The 26,804-nt window shown below is 41.7% G+C and overlaps 1 protein-coding gene across 4 annotated transcripts in view; it reads left to right on the plus strand.

Moving 5' to 3' along the window:
• NUP93 (nucleoporin 93) overlaps positions 1–26,804 on the plus strand; it is an 80,337-nt gene that overhangs the window by 7,505 nt on the left and 46,028 nt on the right. The window lies entirely within an intron of this gene.

Here is a 26,804-nt window from a genome sequence, read left to right on the forward strand (position 1 = left end):
TGGCTCGAGGAAGTGCAGAGGAGAGATGCTGCTTTCAGTGATGGAAGGTGTTTGATTTAGCCATCAGAAGCAGCACTAAGTACCAGAATCAGCAGAAATACTTTAAGATCCAAATTCTTGCTGAATTCAAGAGGAACTGGGTACATACTTAGTGCCTCTGTGGACCCGTCTCTGTAGATTTTGCAACCTAAATTGCCCAGATATACCTCTCCTCGTAGTTTTGAGACCTATTTTAATGTCTGATTGCAAAAACACATATGGAACCACTTGGCAATTTTGAGATGCTGGAATAGGGGGCATTTAAGTCAACAAGAAAAGAGGTGAGTATAGCTCTTTGCTTTCACTGTATCTCAGATGTCATAGCCTTGTCTTGATGGCAGACTGAATTTGCCATGTTTCGTATGCTCTACCAGGTGATTTAATCTAGAAAATTTTCTTCTGCATTGTCTCCCTGTGTGTCTTAGAAATTCATGTGACCCATCTATTTATGCTTTCTGTTCATCACCTGCCCTTGTAGAGTATCTTCAGGATGAAATCTGCAGTATTCATTACTCAGTTAAGAGCTGGTAATAGAATTGATGTTGTGGGTTGCATTGAAGGTAGCAGTCTGAATTACTTGTTAATCATTTCGAAGTTTATCTCCTCTCCTTATTGGCAGATGGCTAAATTAGAAGGGTCAGAGGAGTTGTTAGCTCTTTCTCTTTTTGCAGAAGTAGCTCTAAACTACTTAGCTTCAGGAGGAGAAGGGAGGAATGTGAAATTAACCCATTTTATCTAATGTGTGTTTTATTTTAACATTTGGTGCCATCCCTTTTTGGTGAATGGACCTTTATTTTAATCTCATTCTAGTGTTAGGAGCCTGGTGGTCTTCTGTCTTCAGCCAAGTTTATTTAATCCCAGTTCTCTGAGGCCTCTCTTTCCCCAAAAATTAGTGTGCTCTGGAGACTTTTGTCTATTGCCTGATCATAGAGTGAGAGCTCTGAGCCACTGGCATTGTTCACTTTCTGTCTTTTCTCATTTTATTCCTTTGTTCCAATTTCTGATGTTGTTGTATTTCTAATTGGTGATGTTAAACTTTGTGCACGTCTTCCTTGACCTCATTCTGTCTAGATTCTGTTTTCAAGAACTCCTGCCTCTTTTTTCTTTTCCTTTCTTTTAGGATTTTCTACTGTTGCTAATTCTTTGATTTCTGGTGGTTTTCTTTTAAGAGGAATCTTATTGCAGATTCTCAAACCCAGAAGCAGTGGAGTGCTTGACTCTTTGGATCTGTAATCTGAGGCATGTAACAAAATAGATAGGACTGCACAATAATCACATTTATATTATTACTGGTTACCTAACTAAAATGTGAAAGTTTTCTTCCTTAATTGTCCCAGATCTCAAGGCCTAATTTGTTAGGGTGATTCTGGTGTATCCTTATGGTTGTCTCAGAATGTTTTCTCATCTCCAGTGTATTTTTTCATCATCCTTGTCAATATTTGAATGTATCCTCCTGTTCAGGAAAAGCTTCAAATTTAGCATAAAACTGCTAGTTAGTTGTAAATCAATGTGTTTAAATGGCCAAATCAGCCAATTAGATTCAGCCCTTTCTTTAGGAAAACAGCTTAAAAGTACAAATGAGAAACAGGGTTAAAATCAATCATTTAAATCAAAGCTCCCTGTTTGCTCTTTTGAATCATGATTAACACTGGTGGTTTAATCACTGATCACTTTAACTCTAACAACTCCTCTCTTAGGCCTAATATTTGTGTGCTTGGAATCTTAAATTTTTGTTGCAGGCCATGTGCAGACAATATTCATAGTCAGCTAAAAGTGACCTGCAGTGAGAAGCATGGCAAGGGGCTCCATTTTAGGTCATGTTGCAGGCACATGAATAAAAGTGTGAGTTCTAAATGTTTTGTCCCTGCGTGTTTTTGCAGTTAACAGGTACAATAATTTTTATGTTGTCTTGCAAGAACATCATCCTCTGCTCTGTCTGAGGATATTTGCAGTCACATCTCAGACTGTCTGGCTGGTGTCAACAGTGGTCTGTTACCTGAAAGTTAATTTCTTAGAATATGTACAAGGCTTTGCACTCATCTGTAGGTTCTGGTATGCAGTCACCAATGCTTTCAGTGTAGTTTTTGTTAAGTTTTTATTTCTAATTATGTAAGACACTGCTGACAGTCCTCTAATTGTCTCTGTTAACAAAGCAGGTCTTAAAATTATTTGATGCTTTCCGATAAGATGTGTCTCTTTGTATGTTACTGTTTATAATATCATCTTCCTAGATAATTAAGTTCATAAGGCTCCTTCAGATGGGTTGTGTTTAGTTTTGGCCAGGTGTATGTATCCCTTTGCACCATGTAGACTCCTTCCTCCCTAAGTTGCTCCTGTTAGGCAGAGTGAAGAGTGATAAAAGGGAGAGATCTGGTTTATTTCTTTACAGGACTTCAGAGTTCCTCTGCGGTTACTCAGTATTTACACACACATACTGGTTGGTTTTAATTCTGTGAATTGGGAGGGCCTGTTCTGTTCTGCCTCAAGCCCTCAGTCTGTGCTTTCCAGCATAACCATTACTCTTTTTAACCAGCAAAAACTTCGTAAATATTTAATGAACTTGGTTCACACTTTATCGTCAGTGTTGCAGGCTCAACTGTCCTTTCTCAGTCCTGTCTTTTCTTGATGCTCAACACACATACTTACAACTCTGTGTAGTTTGTAGCAGATTTATTTAGCCTTAAATCCTATCTGAAACTTAATTGTCATTTGTAGAGTCCTTAATACCAGCTATTTTTTTATATGTGCTTCCTCTTAGCTGTCTCTCAAGCTTCAGTTTGAGCAGGTAGTGTTATCAGTTCATAAATTGATTGAGACTAAAACATTTTTGAGGTAAGTGCCTGAAGCTGCAGGTCTGTGTGCTCTCCCTGTGGAGCAGTGATGGGACTCTGCATTGGGGCAGCCTTTGTGCACCACAGCACTGGAGAAGGTGGTGAATGGGGGCACTTGTGCCAGAGGCAGAGGCCTAATCACAGACTGTTCTGAGTTGGAAGGGACCCACAAGTATCATTGAGTCCAACTCTTAAGTCAATGGCCCACACAGGGGATTGAACCTTGGCATTATGACAACCAAGTTTTAACCAACTGAGCGAATCTCTGACTGTTGCACTTATGTGAAAGCTCAAATGTGATTAAATCTTTATTTGTGTGAATTTTAGGATTCTCCTGACTTTTGAATTCTGTCAGAGCTCCTACATCAGGAAAGTACTTGTTAAGACTTCCTGACTTGTGCTCCCACATAAGTCCTTTGCATCTACTGATTTCTCTGACAGTCTGCTTGAGCTTCTCCTGCATTCTGACCTAAAGTATTTACTTATTGTCTCTGTTCCTTCTTCCCCTGTGGTCTGTTCTAGAAGCCTGTGGGAGGGCAGCACAGAGAGAGAAACAGGCTAGAATCTAACCTCTCAAATGATGGCAATCAGCACTGCAGAAGGACAATACCAGCAAACACTGTTTCTTATACAGAGAGTAAAACATGGCAAGAAAAAAATCAGAGGGGTGCATCCTAAGGCATGAAGTCCTAGGATGCTGATGAGACATTCAGAAAATGTTAGGAGAATCTAGGAATTCACCTTAATAGCAGTCTCAGCTTGGGTTAACAAGCAGGAGGGACTTTCTGTACAGAACCTCTTTAAAAGGTACGCTGTAGTGCTGACTAAAAAGTGCACCAAATTGCAGCTCAATTAATTATCTGAATTATTTATCAGTTGTAAAATGTAGATTGCTTGCACATAAAAGGGTTGTGAGTCCAGGAAATGTCTCCCACTAGAGCAGTAGGCCGGGAAGATTATGTAAAAGATTCTAGGCTTGCCATTGAATTATAGGAATTTGTATTTTTCCTCTCTTATATCAGTTTGGGCTCTTAAATTGCATGCAACACAACAAACACTTATAGCAGTAAATTCAGTTTATAATAGTTATGTCAAGAATTTATACAGATCAAGATTTTTCTATATTGCCAAAATGCCCCATATTGGGAAAATCTTTTCAAAATTAACTATGTTAGTCAGGTGATTCTTAACATCATATTTAGCATGTATTTAGTTGCTTGGCTCTTTTTGTTTGTTTCTTTGTGTCTTTTAAAAATCCCAGATAAGGTTTAATCATTGAAGTCTGTATCCCAGAGACAGAGTATGAGGCTATGTACATCTAAACATAATAATGATATTCTGTTCAGAAAAAGTATTTCTTTACGCTTCCAAAGATGCAAACTATGATGTCCTCCCCTACTGAGCACTGTCATAGCAGATCCTCTCTTGGGTTGCAGTAATGGCAGCCAGAGAAGGAATGTTCCAGGAGTATGGAAAGCTGTGCTATTGTAACATGTGAGGTGGGACCTGGCCCTGCATTTGTGCTGTTTGGTTCATGTGTGGAGGTCAGAGAGAGGTTTGGTGCTGCTCTGGCAAACTGATCCTGGTGCCTGGTAGGGATTAGTTGCAGCATCAAGGCCTGATTCGTACCTGGTGAGATAGTTTGACTGGTTACAGTGTATGTTATGCTTTCCTGTCTACTTTGTGTTTTGAACATCTTACATTGATACTAGATTTTGTCCCCTTCTATGCTTGTTTTGAAATGTTTAAGTCCAAAGTCATGGTGGTAAATTTAAGAAATGGGTTTGCTCATACTTTTCATGCTCGTTCCAGCTCTGTGCAGGTTTGTGACATGAAGCAGAGACACGAGCTCTCCTTGCATGCATTGCTTACCTGCTTAGGAAGTTTGAGGTGAAGGCCTGGCTCCATTACACTGAAGGAAAGCTTTGAATTACCTAATTTATACAACAGTTCCACCTTGACCTTCTGATCTAGGCAGAACTGAAATTAAAGGTTGCATAGTAGGGTTTGGTTTTGATTTCTGGGTGTGGATGTTCAGAGTATTGACTGAATAACTCTCTGGAGGTCCAGATACAGAAATACGAGCTTTTATCTAAATGAGGGCAGAGAGTTAGACTGAAATCCATCCAAGTGGCAATGGAGACAGACTGAAATTAAGCATCTGGAATATTTTCAAGCTTTTTAAAATACCATAAACAGGTTCTGTATCAAAGGGAGCTTTGAGTTCTGCTGTAGTGTTGGTAGGATCTGGGTCCCATGATGCTTGCTCCAGCACTGTGTGTGTGTGTGTGTGAGCATATGACTTGTACTTTAGAAACTCTTACTCTGGCATCAGGTACTGAAAGGGTGCATTATTCAAGAACTGAGCTCTTATTGCTGTTTTATATTGCCATTTGTGATATACTTTGTGGTATCTGCTAGAATAATATCATAGCCTGTGGTGATCTACTAGAGGGTAACTAAAATCAGAGTTTATAAATGGAAACGCTGACACAACCTTAAAGGGGCAGCATCAAGTGCTGTTCACCATCCATTGTTTGCATTAGCTTAGCCTGAAAATGCATTTTTCCTTTTGCAGATTTTGTCCTTTTCCATTTGCCAAACATTGATTTCTCCCCCCGCCCCCAAGTCCTTCAGTTCTAATGGAGCTTGAAATTAAGGTGGCTTTATTTTTCTGTTGCTTCCTTGTTCACCCAAATCGATGATGCCAGCACAGCTGTGGGGACCTTTTAACCATTGCAGAGCCATGACAGTGAGTGCAAGAGGACAGCCTTTGACCTTGGCTTTTTAGGGTTGGTCATTAGCTGTTGGTTTCTTTTCATTGCTGCAGTCTGAATGAAAAATGTTATTTGCAGTCGTAGCTGTAAATTCTTCAAAAGCTGTAGGAATCTTGGGCTCCAAAAACACCTCTCTACAGAGGTTCTCAGAAGTCATTCTTTTGTTCTGCAGCTGCTCGTGCATGTGTCGACCCCTGCTCTCTGCTTTGCCTGGGTTGTCTCACTGCTTGCACTGGAATTTGAGCCTTAGTGTATGCGTTTAGTCATGTAAATCAAGAATATAAATATCCTGGTAATTAAATGTGGCCAGAGGCAGTTTTAACACCGTTGAAGAAAGCAATGATGGGAAATGAATCAGTATTTTGACATGCAGCAAATGGAGTTACGGGATGTGGACCTTAGAAATATAAATTACAGAAACTTCCTTGACTCATCTCTGAGGTGTTTACATGTCTCCCTACTTCTAGGTAATGTGTAACAATTCTACATAAACTGCAGCCTGCCTGTGCTCTCTTCAAGGGCCTCAGTGAGGCAGCCAGGGGTTTGGTGGCCTGTCTGCCACCCTCCTGACACTGGCAGTGTCCCAGGGCCCCTCTGAGTGAACAGGCTGGCCCTGAACCTCCCAAGGTCTGTCATCATTAAGGGATGCCCTGGGAAGAGCCAAGGCGTGCATAGACTGGGATGGGACTGGGATTTGTGAGTGCAGGCTTCCATGTTTCCTAGCCAGCATTGGGTTTTGGGGGTTTGTTTTTGTTTTAAGCTAAAAGAAATAAAAAACCCAAAAACATGAACACACAAAAAAGAAACAACCCCCCTTCCTTTTGGCATCAGACAGGTGAGTGACTCACACTGTAGAAAAAGAGATATGAGAGACAGAAAAAAAGCCCAAGATATTGGGAATGTATTTGGAGGGTTTTGGTGTTGTGGGTTTTTTGTTTTTCTGGTGGTTTTTTTTCTTTCACTTTTCCCCTCACATGCTTAGTTTACATCTAAGCAGCATTTGTCTCTAGTTCTCCTTACTGCACTAGCATGGTTTAGTAGTGCACTTTTAAATTATCCTGGCCTTATTCACCTTAAAAACAAACATACACACACCTCAAAAACCCAAACCGTGGCACATTTAATGTAGAATACTCTGGCATTTCATGAGTTGGCCAGATTAAAGTCACTCAATAAATACTGTGATATTGAATTATTTAAAATTTATTTTGTTTGCTTGGTTGCATGCTAATTGGAGTAATTACGTGGTGACCTTCCAGTTCATTACGGTTCTGACCATGGATTGCCAACCCTAAGGTAGGTGGGAACAGGGAGAAAAGAGACATGATCTGCCCTTCTCTTTCATCGTGTGTAAACAAGAGGGTATGAAAGGGATATTTCCAAACTTTGTGCTAATGCAAAGGTCATGAGATGGAAAAATTGGGAACTCTTGTTCTAGTAGCTGTGTTTATTGATCTATTTAAATTTGGCTATGTCCTGGCACATTTCATGTTTCCTGTCTGCTTAATCCAGATATGATGCTCTTTGCATCTCAAATAGGTACAACTGTAGACTTTTAATAAATGTCTTTATTCCCCTCCCGTTTTCCTCCTTTTGCTGTGTAGCTCTGCCCTTGGATGAAAATTGTTCCCATTCCTAATTGAATGTTAACTCGTACCCTTGTGCAGGAGCAAATGCAGCATAAAAGGCAGTTTGGACATCACATATCCAAAAAGCATCTCCTGTGCTGAGGTGTAAATCTCTCTGATTCTCTTGGTAGCACTGCAGGATCCTTTAATACTGAAACTCCAGGGCAAGCCTGGGTGTGATGATCAGAGTCAGAATTTCACCCAGACCCTGCTGGTAGCAGTGGCACTATTACAAGAAGGATGGTGGGATCATTAATGGCTTTCAGGATCTGTGTTCCATGTAACCAGGAGGATGGCACTTCTGGCAACGTTATACCTCTGAGTGTCACGCCGTCCCATTAATTTAGTGCTCGCTGAGTCTTCTATTGACTACTGACCTAGACTGTGTGTGCTCAGCATGTGCAAATGAATGTGGAATTGGTGTTTTCATGGTGTTGGAAAAACTTAGTGGAATGGTTTAATCTTTGTGGTTATACAGATTGGTGAGAAGAAACAATGCTGAGATGCAAATTCTTGCAACCTGGCAATTTACTTCCTCCATGTATCATGGAATAGAGAACTTCCTTGGATTAAAAAAAAAGGTTTTATTTATTTATTTTAGTCTTAAATGTAGCTTTTGCAAAGCACAACTCCTATTTTGTCAAATTTTGAAAACATTACAAGTATAGACCTTATATGAGAGGATTTCCAGTACCTTAATTTTAGCTCTGAAATAAAAAATCTGCAAAGCTGTGCTGGAATTTCACAGTGGAATTGATTATACACAAAAGTGAACCCAGTTCATCTGTGTTGCATTTAAGGGGGAAAAAAAAGTTGTGAAAAATTAATAAGAAGGTAAAGGAGATTTCTAAGATACGAACAGCATTTTGTGTAGTGGCAGCATAAAGCCACAGTTTGGAGGTTTTCTCTTTTTATTTTCTATGTATTTATTTTGAAAGCAATCCAGTTTTCTCAGTGGACCTTGGTATTTCCTTCTAGGGCCTCTGTGGAAACTGGAAATGGAAACTCTTGACTTTTGGAAACCTGCTCATAGCCATGCAGAGGTCTTGTTGCAGGGACTTTTCACAGAAGGCAGAAGATTTCAGTCCCAGCATTGCAGTGGGTCTGGATTTAAGCTATAGGTTTGGGGTTGAAAAATGCACCTGATTATGTCAGTGTGGCTTTTCAGCTCTTCTGAAAAAGAGAAGTACAGAAAATTTCCCTACTGCAATAGGGAAAAAAGAATTTTGATCTTGAGCAAACTTGCCTGAAACGAGACAGAGGGGCTTGGAGCTGACCTGTGAGAGATGTGGACCTTTGTCCTGAGCTGTTGCTTTTGCAGGGATTTTTGCCAGTCTTTATTACATGAGTGTTATCTGGACCATCTTTCTCGACTAATCCGTCATGGTGCTGTGAGCTGCACAGAATGAATCCCTCTTCCACAAGGGAAATCTGCAATGTGGGCAGGCCAGAGTCTCTCGCTGAACTCCTGTGGTCACAAACAGCATAAAACCCTGGACAGTTTCTTTTCAGTGAGGCAGTTCATCAAATTTATTAGGAAAACCAGCAGCTGCTGCAGCTCTTGACTCCCTCCCCTCCTTTCAAGCTCCCCTAATTTACTCAGGCCTCTTGAAAGTGTCCTCCACTGATGAATTCCACTGGGGTTTATAACCAAACCATTTGTGTAATTTAGCAGTCTGGGAAAGGCCACAGGTACATTGTTGTGCGTGGCCTCCTCTCTGCTGTAGTAATTAGTCAGTTTGACTCCACATCCAAAATTTGAATCCTAGGCATTATCAAGCCTTGGTTAAAAATAGTCACTAACTAAGAAGTGTGTCAACTGTTTATCAATGCCTGGGCATCAAACTGAGATGCATTGAAGCTTCCCCATGCAAAACGGCAGCCTGAAAATTTGGCAGTTTGCAGAAGAAATGTTTGGGTTGTGTGTATGGATGTTTTTTAACTTTCTTTTTGAAGTCAAAATGAATTCTTATTCCTGCCAAGATATGCTCCTGAAAGAAAGTTGCAGCCTTTTGAGGTAGAACTAAGGATACATGCATTTGCTTCACTCATTTAGATTTTTGGCATAATTTCTGTTCTTGCTACCTCTTTTTTGTTTTCTTTCCTATCCTTTATTTCTCATCTTTATTCCTGTCTCATTTTTTTTCTGACTTCTGTTGTATTTATTCTCTTTGCTTTTCTGCTCTGGATTCATCTATTACCTCTTCCCAACTCTTTACTTAAGTTTCTGCTTTGACGGTATTTTGGGTGCAAAAGGGTTATTTGCTTACTTGGAGCTAAAACATTCAACTCCTGTTTAAACAAAAAGCAGTTATTGCAAAATGGTTTCCCGGGCATGTGGAAATGACTGAAAAAAGCTTAGGGAGATGAGTTGGAAATTTTCTATACCATTCCATTATTTGTATCTCAGCAAGTGTGCAAGATGCATGGTGCTTCCACCAGAACCTCCAAAATGTTTATGCAGCATTTTGGGCAACAGCTACTAGATTATTTTTTAACTTAATTGGAACAGCATGCTTAATTGTTGCTTGGTAATAAAGGCTTGAGAAGGTTGGAGAGATTTAGTTTTAAAATAACTTTATAGAGGAATGAAACAGCATGCTGCCAGCTGTTGTGACTGCAGTGCAAGTCTCTGTGGACTGTGCTTTTCAGGCATCAGTTTCTGAATTACGTGTTATCTTCACTGTTTACTGTGGGGTGCAGGTGAAAAAGGGGAGACAGATTTCCTAATTTGTGTTATTTTTGAGTGAGCAAAGGGAGGGCTGGCCAGTGCTGTCCAACTCTGTTACATGAGTGCTGTTCAAAGGCTGGTGGATGAGGAAAGAAAGCAGTAGTCACCTCAGTGCTTAATTTCAGTTTCAGCAGCTTTATTAAACCCTTTTGCATGCTTCAGTTGGCTGTCCTAGGCTTGATACAGGATTAGCTGAAACTAAATCTGTCATAGTTGATTTCTTAGACTGCATTTGGGACAGATCTGCTTGGTTGCCTTTACATTCTTATTGTCAGCACTGGATAACTTGGAGGAGAAACACTGACAAAGATGTTCATGGGGATATCTGCTTGTTTATTGAGCATCACCTTGTTCCCTGGTGGTTAGAGACTGGTTATCCTGGATGCATGAAGAATAATGATTCTTTCCTCAATTTTAGCATTAAACCCAGCTCTAGATACTGTCAATATCCGTGCACATAGTGAGTCTGTTTTTAATCCCATTATGTTTTTGGCCTTGCCATCTTCCTGGGATGCTAAGGACCACAGTCCAGTTACAGATTGTGTTAAAATTCATTTCCTTTTATTGCTTTTGAGCTTGGCATCATTTAAACAGACATAGTTTTGGTTTTGTTCAGACCCATGTGAACTGGATTTCTGGATCTGCCCTTTCTGGAACAGTTATTTCACAGACTTTTGAAGTACCAGCTTTTACTTTGTTCCTTTTTTAATGTTATTCACCCCCTAAGTGTTCCCAGCTCATGTCGCATGGCTTTGCTAATTCCCCAGATCTGCCCTGCAGTTTCTCTTGAGGTTGGCTGTCCAGCTTAGACAGTGTTCTTGATAACACCACGTTGTTGTTTGGTTTTTCTGATCATGATGTTCAGTGTAGCCAAACTTGGTGTGAAAGGCAGAAGTAGTAATCTGTGAAGGATTTGATTTTAATCTCGGATAAGTGGGAGTGCACAGGTGGAGATGCTGTACAGTATCATGACAAATCCTTATCTCTAAATGTGTTTGCAAGCCAGTAGGATTCTTTGGGCCAGATTCTAATGTATGAGAAAAGACATTTCTGAAGGCAAGTGGGGGAGGAAATGGAGAGGGGGAAAAACCAAACCACATTTCAAATAGATGAGTGGGAACTTGCATGTTATCTCCAGATCCGTGGAGAAGTAATTGATTTTGCCTGCTATGGTTACCATATAGTAACTCTGAAACATTCATTATTGCTTTCCTCTCCTGCCCCAGGGCTTGTAGCAGAAAATACATGTGTAAATCCTTTTACTTTGTCTGTTAAATATATACCAAAACTTGAAGGCTTTAATGAATCCAAAATAAGCACTAATACAGCAGTCAAAAGAGTCACCATTCTCTTGACCATCTTTAGGTCCTAATGAAAGCTAAATGCTGGAAGCTGGATGCAAATATCTCTCTTGCTGTGGAATTACACATTAGGACTCTGTACTCTGGTTTGCTTTGGGTTTTTTTGTAGAGTTAACCCTGCAGTATTTCTTTTACTACCTACCTGTCTTGATTTAATTTTTCCAAGGTTAAAATTGGCTTGTCCAGAAAATTTGCAGCTCATTGCTAATGGTAAGAAGCTTGATTACTTAATAGATACACTGAATCAATATCATTTCTTAATTTTGTTTTGCTGTTTGACTTGAGGTTAATGTTATGGCTTCATATTTGCTGGTAGGATGAAGTACATGGTAGTGCTGTGCGTAATTAGTTAATGTTATGCTAAACGTTTTGTTGTTTGTCTGTAGTTTCATACCCTTAGAGGCCTTATTCTCTACCTTTCCTAATATCCTCTTGATTTTTTTCCCCTCCTTTTCTGAGGAAAAACTGGTTTGTTCTTCATAAGCTTATGACTTAGTGAATTATGGAAATAAGCACTCAAGGTGGACACCTCCTCTGGCTTGTTACTGGAGCAGGGGGAGCTGAGCTGGGAATGATTCCCACCATTAGTATGATTTCCATCTTTGCCTAAAAGTTGTATGGTAACTTTTCACTCAGTTGTATCCCTGTTAGTTACTGTAAGAGCAAAGTTAACTTCTTTCCTCTGGGTCCCTGTATTTGCTTACTTCTTGCTTTGGCATTTTCTCTGAGAAGTCCCTCCAGCACGTAAGGTGTGTTATGCTATGAAGGCCGTCAGAAGGCAGCTGGACACCTCTGGACAGTCCTGCCCCTGGTGTATGGCAGGTCCTCCAAGTCAAAGTGACAGTCCTCTGTGTGAAGAGAATATAAGGCTTGTTTTGAAGGCTGAGTGGTTCTTGCTGATGTTTAGGGATGACGGATTTGGGAAGGCAATGTTATGTGTGAGTCTGTCTATCCCCAGGAATGCTGGAAATGGGATGCTGATTGCAAAGCATCAGCAGGAAAGAGAAGCAAGTCTTGCTCTCACACAGAACCACACACACACAGAATCACACAGACTATTCTGAGTTGGAAGGGACCCACAAGGGTCATTGAGTCCAACTCTTAAGTCAGTGGCCCACAGAGGGGATTGAACCCATGGCCTTGGTGTTATTACAACGAAGTTCTAACCAACTGAGCTAATCTCAGGGTTCAGTCAGAAGTTATCCCTATAATAAATACCCAAAGCTAAGCTTTGAGAAATAACATTCTTTTGCAGCAGAATAGCAGAACAGATCTTCCCACAGGGGGTTGAATCTGCAGAGTGTCTTAAAGGGCAGGATTTAGTTGTTTGTCTCAACAGACCTGTCTCCTCTTGGTACAGGTTTGTTCTCTTTGTCTTAGAAAATTTCTTCCTCAAACTCTTCTGCATGCATTGCCCCTAAAGAAGTGCCTGTAACATTTTCTCTCTGAGATGAAATACTAATTTCCAGCCAATATATTATGTATTAGCAGTGCATCCTGGCAACAAATGTTGCTTGAAACCACATATTCAGAGAGGAAGGTGGGAAGCGCAATTCAAAGACTCGTGTCGTTGCAGAGACGGCTCAGCAGAACATGTTGCATGTGGGAAGTGCCCCTGTGGATCCAGGGAAGGTTCATCTTGCCATCTCAAAGGAGTTTCTAAATCCGTTGATTTTATGCAGACTTCCAAGGGGAATGCTTTTGCCTTCAGCACCCCTGGTTGGTGTCATGTATAGGAAAGAACACGCCTGGTGCTGGGATTTGCAAGTGCAATGTTTGTCTGGTGGCAAGAGTGCTGGATGGTTATGGCCATCCAGAAAAAACCAGTTTTTTTCTGAAACTTCACATGAACCTCAACATGAAAAATTTGACTCTGGAAAGAGCCAAATGCTGAAGGACGACAAGGATGGCCACCACTTACAATGGTCGTGAATTTTACTGTCAGTCTTTTATATACTGATTAATTGACTTTAAGCAGGTTATACAAGCAAAGCTCGATGTTGCGCTGCCTCTAGTGCACGAGTTACATTGTGTTTGTCCATGTCACAGCAGAGCATAGAGAGCTGGGCAGGCTGTGCCTTTGCCTTAGTGAGGCTCTTCCTGGTGTCAGTGGCAATGGTTTGGTGATTTCATCCTTGTTCTAACTGAAGTTCCAGAATGATAAATTGAAAACTGTCATGGCCACTATTCTGTCCCCCTCTGCCTTATGGAAAATGCATGCAGCAGACAATGAAATTGAATCACTGTCACATGTGACTAAAGAAAAGGGCATTTTGTTTCTTTCACAATTTATTTTTCATCAAGTGCTGCTCTTTCTTTTTGTAAGCTATGTCATTAATGCACTTCCTTGAGAATCCAAGGAATTCTGTTCAATTCATTAACTTGTGGAGGCAGTGTAGGTAGGTAGGACCTCAGCATTTAAACATAACTCCTGAGCTTATCAATTTATTTTACTCAAGTGTTTTACATCTTGAAAGAACCCTTTGTTACAGTTATTGCATTGGATCATTGCCCTTGCTGTGTAGTATTGACTAATTATCTTTAAAAAATGAACTTCCAGTATCCAGAGCAAATCAGGAGTGACACTGTGTCAGCACCAGGAGTGGGAACCTCTTCCTCCATTGGAGAGGCCTCCACGTGGTCACACAGTGGTGCTCCTTGGTGTAAGGATGATGGCCCTGAGAAGTACCACATCTGAAAGGCTGAAGTACTGGCCTTTCTCATGCTGTTTATGAAATCAGTGCAGAGTGTTAATTAATGTAACTTTGATTGATGGGCACTGCTTCACAGACTGAATGTTGTTTACTCAGACTGACAAGTCTTGCAGCTGATTCCTTTGGGCTCTTCCTTTCCAGGGCCATCATGAGTGTAACTGATTGAAGTGCAGCACTACCTTTTGAAGTGTTTCTATGAATTCAGTGCCTTTTCATACTCTGTGGTACATTCCATCAGAGCAATCCTACCTGTGGGATCATCAGAACAATCTTACCTGTGGGATCAGCTGAGCTTCCTTTTGCATTAATACCAAAGATTTAGTTAATTGTTATTTCTGATAGCCCAGCAGAAATAAAACAGAAAGAGCTGTCTTTTGTTCCTTATATTTTGGGTATGATTTGGATCTGGGTTTATTTTTACTATTACTCTCTGAAGAATGTACACAGGAGCTACTTTGAGAAGCGTCTTCTGAACAAGCTATTGCTACTGTCAAATTTCTGTGGTTGGTATTTAGGTGTGTGTGTTACAAAAAATGTTAGTGATTCTTAGAATGTGTATTAGAATATCTTTTCCAACAGTTTTTAACTTTATTTTCAAGAGAAACTTTAGCTGTTTTGGAGCATAGGTACACTGACAGGCTGAGGGTGTAGAAGCACAGGGAGATAAAGGCTGAAACAGGAATAGGTTCAAGCAAATCAGTATAGAGTGTAACTGTGGAGATCTTAGGACTGGAACCTTCAGTAGAGGTGCAGTTCAGTGTATTGAATTGTTTGAGTGTGCAGCCAGGTGGGTTATTGGCAGGGCACATCTGCATGGCTTCTACCTCCAGTTACAGCAATTTCAGCTCTCTGAGTGTTGCACAGTTTAAAAGCAGGGACTGAGCAGCACAGCACAGGTCGTGACCAACAGGGAAATGATGCCCTACGGGCTCATAATCATAACTTTCATTAATGACTGGCATGATGTTTTTTCTTTGTCAAGCTAAAACAATTAAGAGATTCGAGTGCACATGGAATGTCAAAATGCACTTGTTACTTGACTTTGACTTCTTGAGATATATATTAAGATCTAAACACATGTGTACTCCAGAGCTCGGAATTGTCTAATGACAAATTGCATCTTACGTTGTTTTATAGCACACTTCATGAGAACAACTAAAATGGAACCCAAGCATAGACTCGTAGAATTGATTGGGTTGGAAAAGACCTCCCGGATCATCAAGTCCAACCCTTGGTCCAACTCCAGTCCCTTTACCACATCATGGCACTCAGCACCACGGCCAATCTCAGTTTAAAAACCTCCAGGAATGGGGAATCCACCCCCTCTCTGGGCAGCCCATTCCAATGCCTGAGCACTCTCTCTGGAAAGAAATTTTTTCTGCTCTCCAACTTCAATTTCCCCTGGCACAGCTTGAGCCCATCGTGCCCCCTTGTCCTATTGCTGAGTGCCTGGGAGAAGAGACCAACCCCCACCTGGCCAGAACTTCCCTCCAGGTAGGAAGGAAAGGCTTTTGAAGCCAGAGGCTATAAGTGAAATGGAAAAATAGAGAGTGTTCTGGAGTTTGGGGTTTTGGTTTTTTATTTGGGTTTTTCTGCAGAATGGAGGGCAGATTTAGAACAAGAGCTCATAAAGAGCCAAGGATATAGGATTTCAGCACTTGAGATTTATCCATTTGTACTTGCTGACTGAAAGCAGCACATTCAAAACAAACCAGCAAACAGCTGTCAGAGGTGCTGTGGATGAACAGAGGATGCTTTTTTATTTCAGATTCCACAGGACAGAAGGAAGAAGGGGATGTCTGTTACAAACTTTGAAAACAAGCTGCTGAAATACGTTCCAAGAGTATTTTGGAGCAGGAATGCCAGTTTAAATATTTATGTAGTGTTTTATTGTACTGATTCAAATATTGAATAGCACCTGACCCTTGAATTTTTGGATCCTTGCCTGACTGGCACCCCCTGATGTGTGTATTTACTTAGAAAACGTCCTTCTGTGGCAGCTGCTTTTCATTGCAGGAAATGGGGAAAGCTGGATTTTGATCCAATTTTTGTCATGATTTTCATGCCTGACATTGAGTTCAAGAAATGTTTTCCTATGCATCATTTTCTTCAGCTGAGAAATGAAAGTTGCATTTACCACTGACTCTCACAAGACTGTGAGATTTTGTGGTGGAAGCTTATGGATTTTTTCCTGTTTGCTATTTTCTCAGACGTCTTTATTGGTTGCAGTCCTGATCAGATCAGTATTTGACAGCATTTAACTGGCCTCCAACTTCCCTCCCTCAGAATACCAGACCTTGTGAAAAATAAGATTGTTTCTCTGTCAGTAGTTTTCTGGTTGAACAGTGCTGAGCAGCACAGTCCTTGGCTGCTCCTGTGCTACACCAGCTGTCAGCAGAGCTCCTTTCCCCACCTGAAACAAGAAACTGAAGCTTTGCTGCCAACATCTGTCCACTGGCAGCTGTGCTGAAACCACTCTTTAATCCTGAAGACACCTGCAGTGGCTGTCACCAGTCTGGACTGGAGATCTTCAGATTCTCTGAGCTGAAATTGTCCAAAGACTGCTGTTAGTTGCTGCCCTGAGCTGGAATTCTGGCCATGCAAGAACCCTTTAAGCTGACAGTTGATTAGTTGTAGGCTAAAACGTCAGTCAATACGGCTACTGCCACTACCAATATAATCATTTTATGCAACAGTATTTTGTAGTGTGGTAACTCTCACTTGAGATGGATTATTTAGGATGTGCCTGATGTAGAGAGGGTGAGATGAAGTAGCAAAATGTAGTGATCAGAAGTCTGGCCCAGCCTGTTGCTGGGCACCTACCCAGCTCCTGAGCTTGGATCAAGCACCAGCAAACTGCTCTGTGGTCTGTGAGGACTTGGGTATTCCTGCCCCTTGGCTGCTGGGCTTGCAGCGCTGGCTCCTTTGGCAGAGCTCAGCCTCAAGATGCAGATGCTCTGACTTCAAAATATCACCAAAAAGTCTTTCCAGATTCCCAGCTGTGCTCTGTGCTTGTTTATAGCTGAAACCCCAGGGATGCAAGATAGTTTTAGCAAATAAACGTGAGGGATCTGTGGAGGGATTTCTGAAACAATCATTCTCTGTTTCCCTCTGTGTATTTGCAGACTCGGAGAAGAAAATTGAGAATTTGGTTGGCTTGTTTACCCAAGCTATTACACTGGCTTAGCTGTTCCATGATGAAGGTCCATTTCAGTATGGAGCTTACTAGGCTGTGGAGATAAAAATGATCAATTTGATTGGTTTTGTCCTCCTGTTTTTACACTCAGGTTTCACAGAGTTGGATCAATCTCTGCCACTGTTTCTTCCTGAGAAACAGACTTACCCTGAGCTTTTCTGCAGACACAGGGAAGTGCTCTGAGCATCCAAATACTGTGGGTGTTTTTGCACTGTGGGGGCTCAACATTATGGCCATGGCTTTGAATGGGGAGCCAGGGTAAACTAAATTTAAAACATTTGTTCAGTGGCAGAGCAATACTGCCTGATGCTCACGCCTCCCAGATGGTGTCCAGATCCTGTTCTCTGCAGAGCTTGCCTTTGGTTTCATTTGATCAAACTGATACAATAAGTTGAGAGGGATTGTGCAGGACTGATGTTGTGCAGGCAATTAAAATATTAATTGGATTAAAACCCAAATGTTAGTATGTTTTGATGGGATTCTTTTTTGTTTTCTTTTGACTGAGATGCTTTTTGGAGATAAAGTTGGAACCAGCTCCTAATCTGTAGTGATTGGGGCTTAGCTGTTTGAAGTTTCTTTACTTTGCTGCTCTTACGTGTTGACCTGCTTGATTAATTTTGTGTCTGAACTTCTGTTCTTTTTATTCTTGACTCTTCTGCCCTGTCAGTACAATGTTGAAAACCAAAAATTTGTACATTTCAGAGGACCAATTAGATCTTGACTTTAGGATAAATGCTTGGTGGCTGTGAAATAGTATGTGCTTCATTTCTTGCTTCAAGACTTATTTTTTTATTTAGAACTTAGCTTGGCAAAGAAGGATGAGGCCAGATGCAGCTATAAAGAGTGCATTGTATTTTTACTGCAATACTGAAGTATTGATTGTTGACTTATTGGTAGACTTAATGCACAACCATTTCCTTAGTTCGTGTTTGAATGTCCATTAAAATGTTGGCTTGATGCCAGAATGTTGAAATCCTGCATTTATAATATAATTTGTCTATCCAAAAGTACTAATGTGGTTTGGATTTTAAAAAAAAGATAAATAGGCAAGTCTTGATTTTCCTTGTTTTGTATTTGTTAACCTTCACATGCTGAAATGAGCCTTTGAAGTAGGAGATGCTGAAAATAAGACAGAGGGAGGCAGGCAGAAATCTGGATGTTTTGAGGTTTGTGTCTCTTAAAATTGTTCACCTTTCATCTTTGAGATGCTCAGTGCTTGCTGGCTGCTGACAGACATTGGGGGATGCAGAGTAATATTATTCATTTAAAACCAATCATTAATTTTTCTAGAGGAAAGTTTTTCCTTTGTGTAGCTTCACAGATGTGTTGTATATTAGGAGCATTACCCATGAGAACAGGCCTGTTGTGGTCATTGTGTGGTGCTTCTCAGATGTGAGGTGGGGTGTGCTGTCCCCCCTGCAGCACCATTAGCAATCTGTGCTCAGTTCCCACAGTGCTTCCTGGTTTGGTTTAATGGTCCATGTTCCCCTTGGCCCCCTGCTCCTGATGGGCCACCTTTCCAGCTGGTAGGAAAGACCACAGCAGGTTTTGAAGTGATGGGTATGGAAGGCCTGATGTTATTTCTCTTGCACACGAACCCTCTTGTAAAAAGCAGCTGTCCTGATTATGGTGCTGGTTGCCTTGTATTGATAAGGTAGACAGGGAGGAACCTTTAATTGCTGTGAATCATTTACCCCTACAGCAAACCCAGTTACCCAAAACCTTTTCTTCCTACCTGGAGGGAAGTTCTGGCCAGGTGGGGGTTGGTCTCTTCTCCCAGGCACTCAGCAATAGGACAAGGGGGCACAGGCTCAAGCTCTGCCAGGGGAAACTGAAGTTGGAGATCAGAAAAAAATTCCTTCCAGAGAGAGTAATCAGGCATTGGAATGGGCTGCCCAGAGAGGGGGTGGATTCCCCATCCCTGGAGGTTCTTCAACTGAGATTGGCCGTGGCCCTGAGTGCCATGATCTGGTAAAGGGACTGGAGTTGGACCAGGGGTTGGACTTGATGATCTCGGAGATCTTTTCCAACCCATTCGATCTATAATTCTTTCTAATCGCTCTCTGGAATAGGTACCCAGTGCTCCTTCAGGAGCCATCTCTCCCTTTTACAGAAACACAAACCTTCACAAAACAGAGAGGATTAAGCTTGTTTTGGTTTCTGCATGTCCCCGGTTTTGGATGGTGGCATGAACACACTTGTGGTGGAAAATGACATTTTCAGTTATCTGGTTCTGTCAGGCAGTTTTGCTGTTTGTTACAACCTGCCATGAAGAAAGAACTGTAACTGTACAAACCTTAAATACTTCACTGCAGCAAGAAGTAAATACTGGAAATGGAGACCAAAACAGCTTTCCACTGTACCAAATGTGATGGGAAAGTCTTGGCAAAAGGTGAGGATCCAAGAGTTTGCCCTCTGGCCGCTGTCCTGAGTGTTATTTAATCTCTTACTTAGACTTCTAGCCAAGACTTGCTTTCAGTCCATTTCCTGTGATTTCAGCTTTCCATTAAATAGTAAGATTTTGTAAGGTAGGGTTATTGTCTGTCAGAGTCTACCTTTTTAAAAGGAATTAGTATGATACTTTTACGAAAAAAATAGATGGTTTTCTGTCACTGGGAAGTAGTAGCAATTGCTCCCTTTCTTAGCAAATACTGGTGGGAGCGGTGTAATTACTGAGATGAAGATTGTGCTGGTATTTGTGTTAAAGTTGACTTCTGACATGGAATATTTTGGGTTTATTATTTCTTTCCCCACTGATGTGACCTTCTCCGTTCCCCTGTTTCAGTAATCTGCCAGATCTGATTGTTCTGTGCAGAGGTGGTTGTTGCCGTTGTTCACTGTGTTTCCAAAATGTACAAAGATGCTGGAGAAGAACTTTCAGATTTTTTTTTCTATGCAGTTCATATCCATTCACTTAGTGTGGTTGGTCTGTTGAATTTTATGGTGATTTTTCAAAATTTTGAGTTTAGGTTACAAATGATGAAGCAATTTGGAAATTAGTCTCTTTCATACCAAGGAAACAGAGACCATAACAAGCTATTTTGGATTTTCAGCTCATATTTGTGTGGAGTACAACACAATTTCCAAGCATTTGTAGTCCTTTCCGTGGACTCTTGTATGGTGTGGTCCCAGCTTACCTGACTTAATCAGAGTTAAGCTTTAAAAGGTAAAACAGAAAGGACGTTACTATATAGCAATTTCATTAACACTATGGAAACAACTATTTATAGACTTTAAATAATTGCAATGCCAATTTAAGTTGCCCTGTTCCACTTTCTTAGATACTAGCAATTGCACGAGATGATAAACTCCCTCTCTCCAGGAGGGTGAATTAATAGGTGTCCCAGAAGGCCTGGTAGGGGAAGGATTTGATTGCGTTCCTCAAATGCAGAACACCTAAGGCTCTCAAGTTAGATAGCAAAGGAAATCTGTTGAAAGTACATATGGACTTACAAGAAAGGCCCTTGCTGATAATGGAGGACCCAAGGGAAAATGCATTTTGGGTAGTATTAAACTTCAGCAGCTGGAGGATCGTGTTTGAAACAAATATTAATAAAAGTTTTCTTTAAAAAGGAAATCAAGTATTCTTTATCTTTGCCTCCAGCATGTCCTTCCTTTCAATAAATACACACAGAAATTAATATTGTTTGCAGTACCCTAGTTCAGTAATAGTTTGTAAATAATATGTTACATCATAATTGAGTAGAAACTAAGATATTTTATAAAAGTATGCACTGATGTGTGTAATCATGACTGTGCTACTGAAACTGCTGGTCCACAAGGAAGTGTTTGTTTATTTAATAGTAGATGGAGAGTGGTTAACCCAAACTCCCCAGTAAATACATCTGCAGCCTGTATTTTTGTGCCCAGTAATGGTGAGAAGGACAGTGCTTCACTGGATGTCTCTGCTTTACAGCATGGTGTGGTGTTAGAGCTGCAGCTGCCTGTGAAGATGGATGGCAAACACCTAAGCTGTTCTTGATGACCAAAGTTCAAACAGCTGCACTACTGGATCTTCCTCCTGAGTGCTAAACATTGTGGGCTTACTGCTTTTCATTAGTGAAATGTATGTTTTGGAATCCTGTCTGCCCTCTGTGGGTGCCTTCTGGAAGGATGTTCTTCAGTAAGACCTTTAATAATGTACGTCTGAGCCTGCAGTGCTGCGAGGTCTCTGGGGTAATTGGAACCTCTTCTGATCAGTGTTGGGAAAAAGGATAAATGATGCTTGGTGGATCTGTTTTTCATTAACATGTAAGTTGTATGACATTAATGAATCATCAAAGTAATTTTGCAGGAAAATTCTCTGACAAAATAATGCCCAAAACCCGCAATGTGATCTTCATGCACTAAGTGAGTGTTGTTTAGTGGGGTATCTGGTGATGTGCACACCAAGGTAGAGTGTCATAACCAGGAGAAATAACTGACTCATTTCAAGCAAATGGAGCAGTGCAGCTGTCACATTTCTACAGTGACTGTGGAGACAGGCATTTGGTGTCTGGGTGCCCACCTAAGACCTGACTATTTCTCTGGGGCTGGACAGAAAGTAAATTCTGCATTGCTTTCCGCAGTGAACTTGGAATATGGACTCTTGTGTAGCAGCTCAAGGAGGATTAACAACATATTTTTGTTTACATCACTAATCAGTCTTTAGATGCTTTAGTCTTGACCACTGCTGATCTAGTGCATATTTGAACTAATGACCTCTTTCTGAAAGTCACTTTGTCCTTTTAGTAGTTTTTCTGAGTCAGCCTCTCTCCCTTCCTGAGAGTCTCTTTATCTGTACACTTGAAATGGTTGTTCTTTTTTTGTGAAAGACTAATCCCCGTTTTGTATGGCTATGCACATTGCATTAAATGAAAGCTCCATGTGTTCCCCTCACTTGCCTGGAATAAGTCCTTGCTTTTTTTCTGATCTCACAGTTTGTGCCTCAGCTTCAGTGGGCTTCTATTACCTTCAGTTTGGGATGTTTAGTTGGACAAATGGGGAGAAGGTGATGGCAGGGGTCTCATCCTCTTCAGCCTGTTGTTTCCCAGTCTCTACCAAGTTTATGTTCTTGAGTTTGACCCTTCTCCAGGCATTTGTAGAAACATCTGCCTAACCACAGCTAGCTGACTTTTGGACATGTAACATTGCCAGTCCTTCATCATCTTGACTGAGCTCTAAAATTTGATCCCTCCCAGTTCTTTTCCTCCTAGCTCTTCCCATTCTCTAGCTATCTGTCCTATCACTGTCTTTGCAAAGAATTACTGGGTAGTAACTGAGAAGCAAGGGTGACATTAGAACTTTTCAACATCAAATGGGCAGAGATAATGCAAATGGAGGATCACTGGGAAAGGTGAAAGGCAAAAGAGGATAAAAGAAATAATTACTGACTTCAGTCTTCTAGTTTTGATATCCAGGTGAAACCTCTGTAGCTTTAAAATGTGGTGCATTTTGGAAGGGTTTTAAGATCAGGATAAGCTGCTTATACCTTTGTTGTCCTTTTTAGTCAAACTCAACAGATGGACACTTGTATTTCCTCTGCTGGAAGTTGTATCTGCACGATTGGTTAATGTAAGATGACAAGGCAAGGAGATCCAGTCAGAGAAATGAAGTGATAAAACTCCCAAATGACTTAAGGACAGATTTTTATTTGTCTTCAAATCCTGTCACGCCTGCATGGAAATGTTAACTGGGAGGAGACCTGGTGCTCTTAATATGTACAGCTTCTTAATCATTGTGCTGCTGCTGCTGCTATTAAACAATTAACCAAGCAGACATGGCCAGCACATGCTCTCTGTGAGCCAGGGCTGGAGGAATCTCCCTCACCAGTTGCTTGCTGTTCTGTGATCCCCTCGAACACTGTGTTTCCACTCCTCCAGGAAAGGGAGAAGAGAACAAACAATGTGTGACAGATGTTAGTCATGTCACTTAATGCAGGACTGGAAGGCACTTGGATATTAATGTAATGAGCGCAGTACAAAGACCTGAATAGAGTAGACCTGAGTTGTAATTAAGCCCACCAAGATGCCAATACTGATTTCAGTTGTACTTTCACCATGAGAAATACAAGGATGGTTTGACAAGGCAGCCATGCACTGCTGTGCTTCATTTTAACCAGCATGCTTGTGGGTGTTCATTTCCTATGCTGGCCAGCAGTTCTAGTGCCACTTTCTTCAGAGCTGGCAGCTGTAATTAAAGGAAAAGCACAAATTTCGCTTCTCTGCTAAGGCAAACCTAATAATATGCTGTCTTCACCATGCCTTTTCCCTGCTAATTTCGGAACTGCATAGCATCCCATCCCAAGAAAACATCCCTGTGCATCTTGGGGTCCAGCTGGTCTTCTTAGGTCCATTACTAGTGTTTGTTGCCTCTGGGCACCTCATGGTCTAATAAGGGGAGATGTCTGAATTCCTTTGGAGAGAGCTGAGGAAGTTGTTCTTCCTGAGTTTTGGAATGCTGCTGGAGGCCCACAGATTACATCCAGCTGGAAGGGAGGTCCTCTTGCCTTTTGGAGGGAGGCTGGGGATGTCCTTTGGGGCAGCAGTCACTGTAAGGGGTGAATGCACCCATCTTCATCTGTCTGCTGTTGGTGAGCAGGCTGGGATCCAAAGCTTCTTCATATGTGTGCCCAGGCACACTCTGGGCTGGAAATGTTATCTGCTACAAGATGTAACGTGGGAAAAGGATGGTTCTGAATCTGCAGGCAAGTTTCTGTGATTGCATGGATTGAATTGCTGTGGAAATTAGGAATATGGGCTTGATTCTGCATATGTCACTCTTCTTTCAGTGATGCAAGTCCCTGTGTAAATGCTGTAATAAAGGGGGCAAGGCAGAGTTTTCTTTTCTCAGACTGTTCATGGCTGATAATCTAACCCTGAAGAAACAAAGGTAAAGGCACAGAATTGTTCCTGCTTTCATACATGTGGATGTGCATTCCTGTGTGGTGCCTTTTGGGCTTTGTGGGAAGGGGAATTTGGAGACATTTTGTGAGAAGCAGGAGCATTGGTAATTGCATTTTGGTAAATCATCATCGAAGGCTCACGATTGCTCCTGCTTTGTGGCTTCCGCCAGAGTTAATAATTCATTGATGGACTGTGTCAAAGCAAGCTCTTAAGTCAGGCTCCTCCGTGGATTGCCAGCATCAGGAGGAGTCAGAAGAGATGAAAGATGGGCTTAGTGTTTGACAGCCATTAACTTGGTGCGGGTCTCTAGGCAGGGTGAGGTTAACTTCTCATCCTGTGCTTTCCTCTGTTTGGGATGTGAGGGGACGTGGGAACTCTTCAGCTTCCAGTGAGGCTGTGCTAAGACAGGCAGTAGCTGGACTGAGGAATGCTGAAGCGAAGGTGTGAATATCAGTGACCATGCGGTTCTGGTTTAATAGGCTGTGGGTTGAGAGGATTTTCTTGCCACGATGCTGAGGTGACAGTTTTATAAAAGAGCTATTTTACTACAGAGTTGAGCTGCTTTCCAATGCGCAGTGCCAAACCTCCCAGGGAGAGCGTGCTTCTACCACCGAGAGCTGAATTTGGTCATGGTGGTGCTTACAGTCATCTGCAAGAGAGATTGACATGCAGGGTTGGTACATAAAAAAAGGGGTTAGCAATCTGAATTAAAAATTAACACATTCTCTGCATAATTACAGACTTACAGCACGCTAATGCTGTACAAAAAAGGGCTTTCCAGACAGAGCTTAATGGCCCCAAAGCAGAGCCATCACTTCTTTCCCCCCCTCCTTTTAAATTAGCATTGGCATGTTTAAAGCACTCCTCAGATTCTGCTGCAAAATAGCTGTTTGGCTTCTACTTGTGGGTTTTGGTGGTGTGTTTTTTTTAAAGGTGATTATTCCTTTCAATGCTAAAGATGGAAAGTGGTTTGCATATTCATGGCACATTATAATTTTGAAAATAATCTAGTGGATATTTAACAATGGCTTTGGGTAAATGGACACTTGTTGCGCTTTGTTTAAACGATTACATCTCAATTATCGCTTGATGGTGAGAGCATGGGTAATACCCTTGGTTCTTTGTTAAACAGGCTCTAATTAAAACTGGTTCCTGCACTTGCCTCTTGGATAAATATGGACGTGAGGTGGTTCAGTGACACTCTTGTCAAATTGCCGAATTGAGTGCAAGTTCCCCATTCATCCTGACAAATGATACCGCTAATTGGGGTGTGGATGGCAGGAACAGCACTGCCAGTGTTGGTGCTAATCCTCTCAGCTTGGCTGGGCTTTTCCCAGCTCTCCCCTGCTTGGGACCATCACTCTTCGAATTTTACAAGGTTTGTGTTTCTCTTCCCCCTGCATCCGCCTGGTCACACAAAGCGCTGCTGCTCAGTCGGTGCTCTCGGGGTGTTTCCCACTCACTGTCTTTACATCCTGCCTCTTGTTTGGTGCAAATTTATCTCCAGAAAGCTGTATTGAAATTCGGGTCTCATTTGAGCTCTGTAATAAGCCAGCAACTCTGAGCGTGCTGGTGGCTTTTTCTTTGCAAGGGGATGGCTCTTTGTAGTGCTGGTACTGGGTGTTACTGGAGCTGATCACTTCCCAGCGGTAATTTTTGCTTTCACTTTGGATGGCTCATACTTTCTTAGTCCATGAAAGTTAGCCCTTTGCCACAAAGCCCAAATTCCCTGTTAGACAGGCCAGTAGCATCATAATGCACTCAACCCACCTGACTTCTTGCTCTGCGCTGTTTCTGTGTGACTATAACTGTATTGATGTGAAAGTGTTAGCCTGGATTTTCTTCCTCTCCTTTTCACCACCACTTGCTTGGATCGAACTCTTGAACTCTCTGGCCCTTTTTTCTGCATCCCTGTGAAGGGGGAGGAGGAGGAGGATGAGTGTGCAGAGCTGAAGGCAGAGGCAGCATGCTGGGTGTGACAGCCCTGCTTCTGGACAGAGACCTTGCCTGTCATTAATGCTGGATAATCACCCTGCCAGCCCCGCAGAGAGGGCAGCAGTGAATGCTTTAAGATGCTCTCCAGACCCAGTATGACAGTGCAGTATTTGCTGGTGCTGCTACAGTGCTGGATTAAGCAGAGAAAAAAAGATTTTTGGGAAACAGCTACCTATCACTGTTACAGCTCACTGCCAGTGGTGTGTCTCAATTTTGCTGGCTAATGCTCACCAACATTGGCAGGCACTGAAGCTGTAGGACTTCAAAAAGGAGCTAATACAGGAGCAGATCTAGGGATGCTCTTCCTGTTCTCCCCTTTACCCCTGTCCAGTGCAAGACTGAAAGAAAAGAAGGTATGAGTGATGGCAGATTACTAGAATATTTTATGGTTTGTTTTTTTGGGTTTTAGGGTGGGAGTGTTTGCATATCTTGATTTTTGCAGTCATGGTAGAAGGAACCTCCTTCACTACAGAGATGCAGCTGTGCCTGTCAAGGCAGGAGATCCTTGTGGACACCCAGAGATGGAGTGAGTGAATGATCCTGACACAGAGAAGGATATTCTTATTCCAGCGGCTTCTGCATTGTCTTTGCATCATCATTCTCATAGAGATACGATGCTTTCTACTCCAAAGGAAGACTTTTTATGGT

The sequence above is a fragment of the Pithys albifrons genome, chromosome 12 (genome assembly GCF_047495875.1).
Source record: "Pithys albifrons albifrons isolate INPA30051 chromosome 12, PitAlb_v1, whole genome shotgun sequence".
NCBI classification, from domain to species: domain Eukaryota; kingdom Metazoa; phylum Chordata; class Aves; order Passeriformes; family Thamnophilidae; genus Pithys; species Pithys albifrons.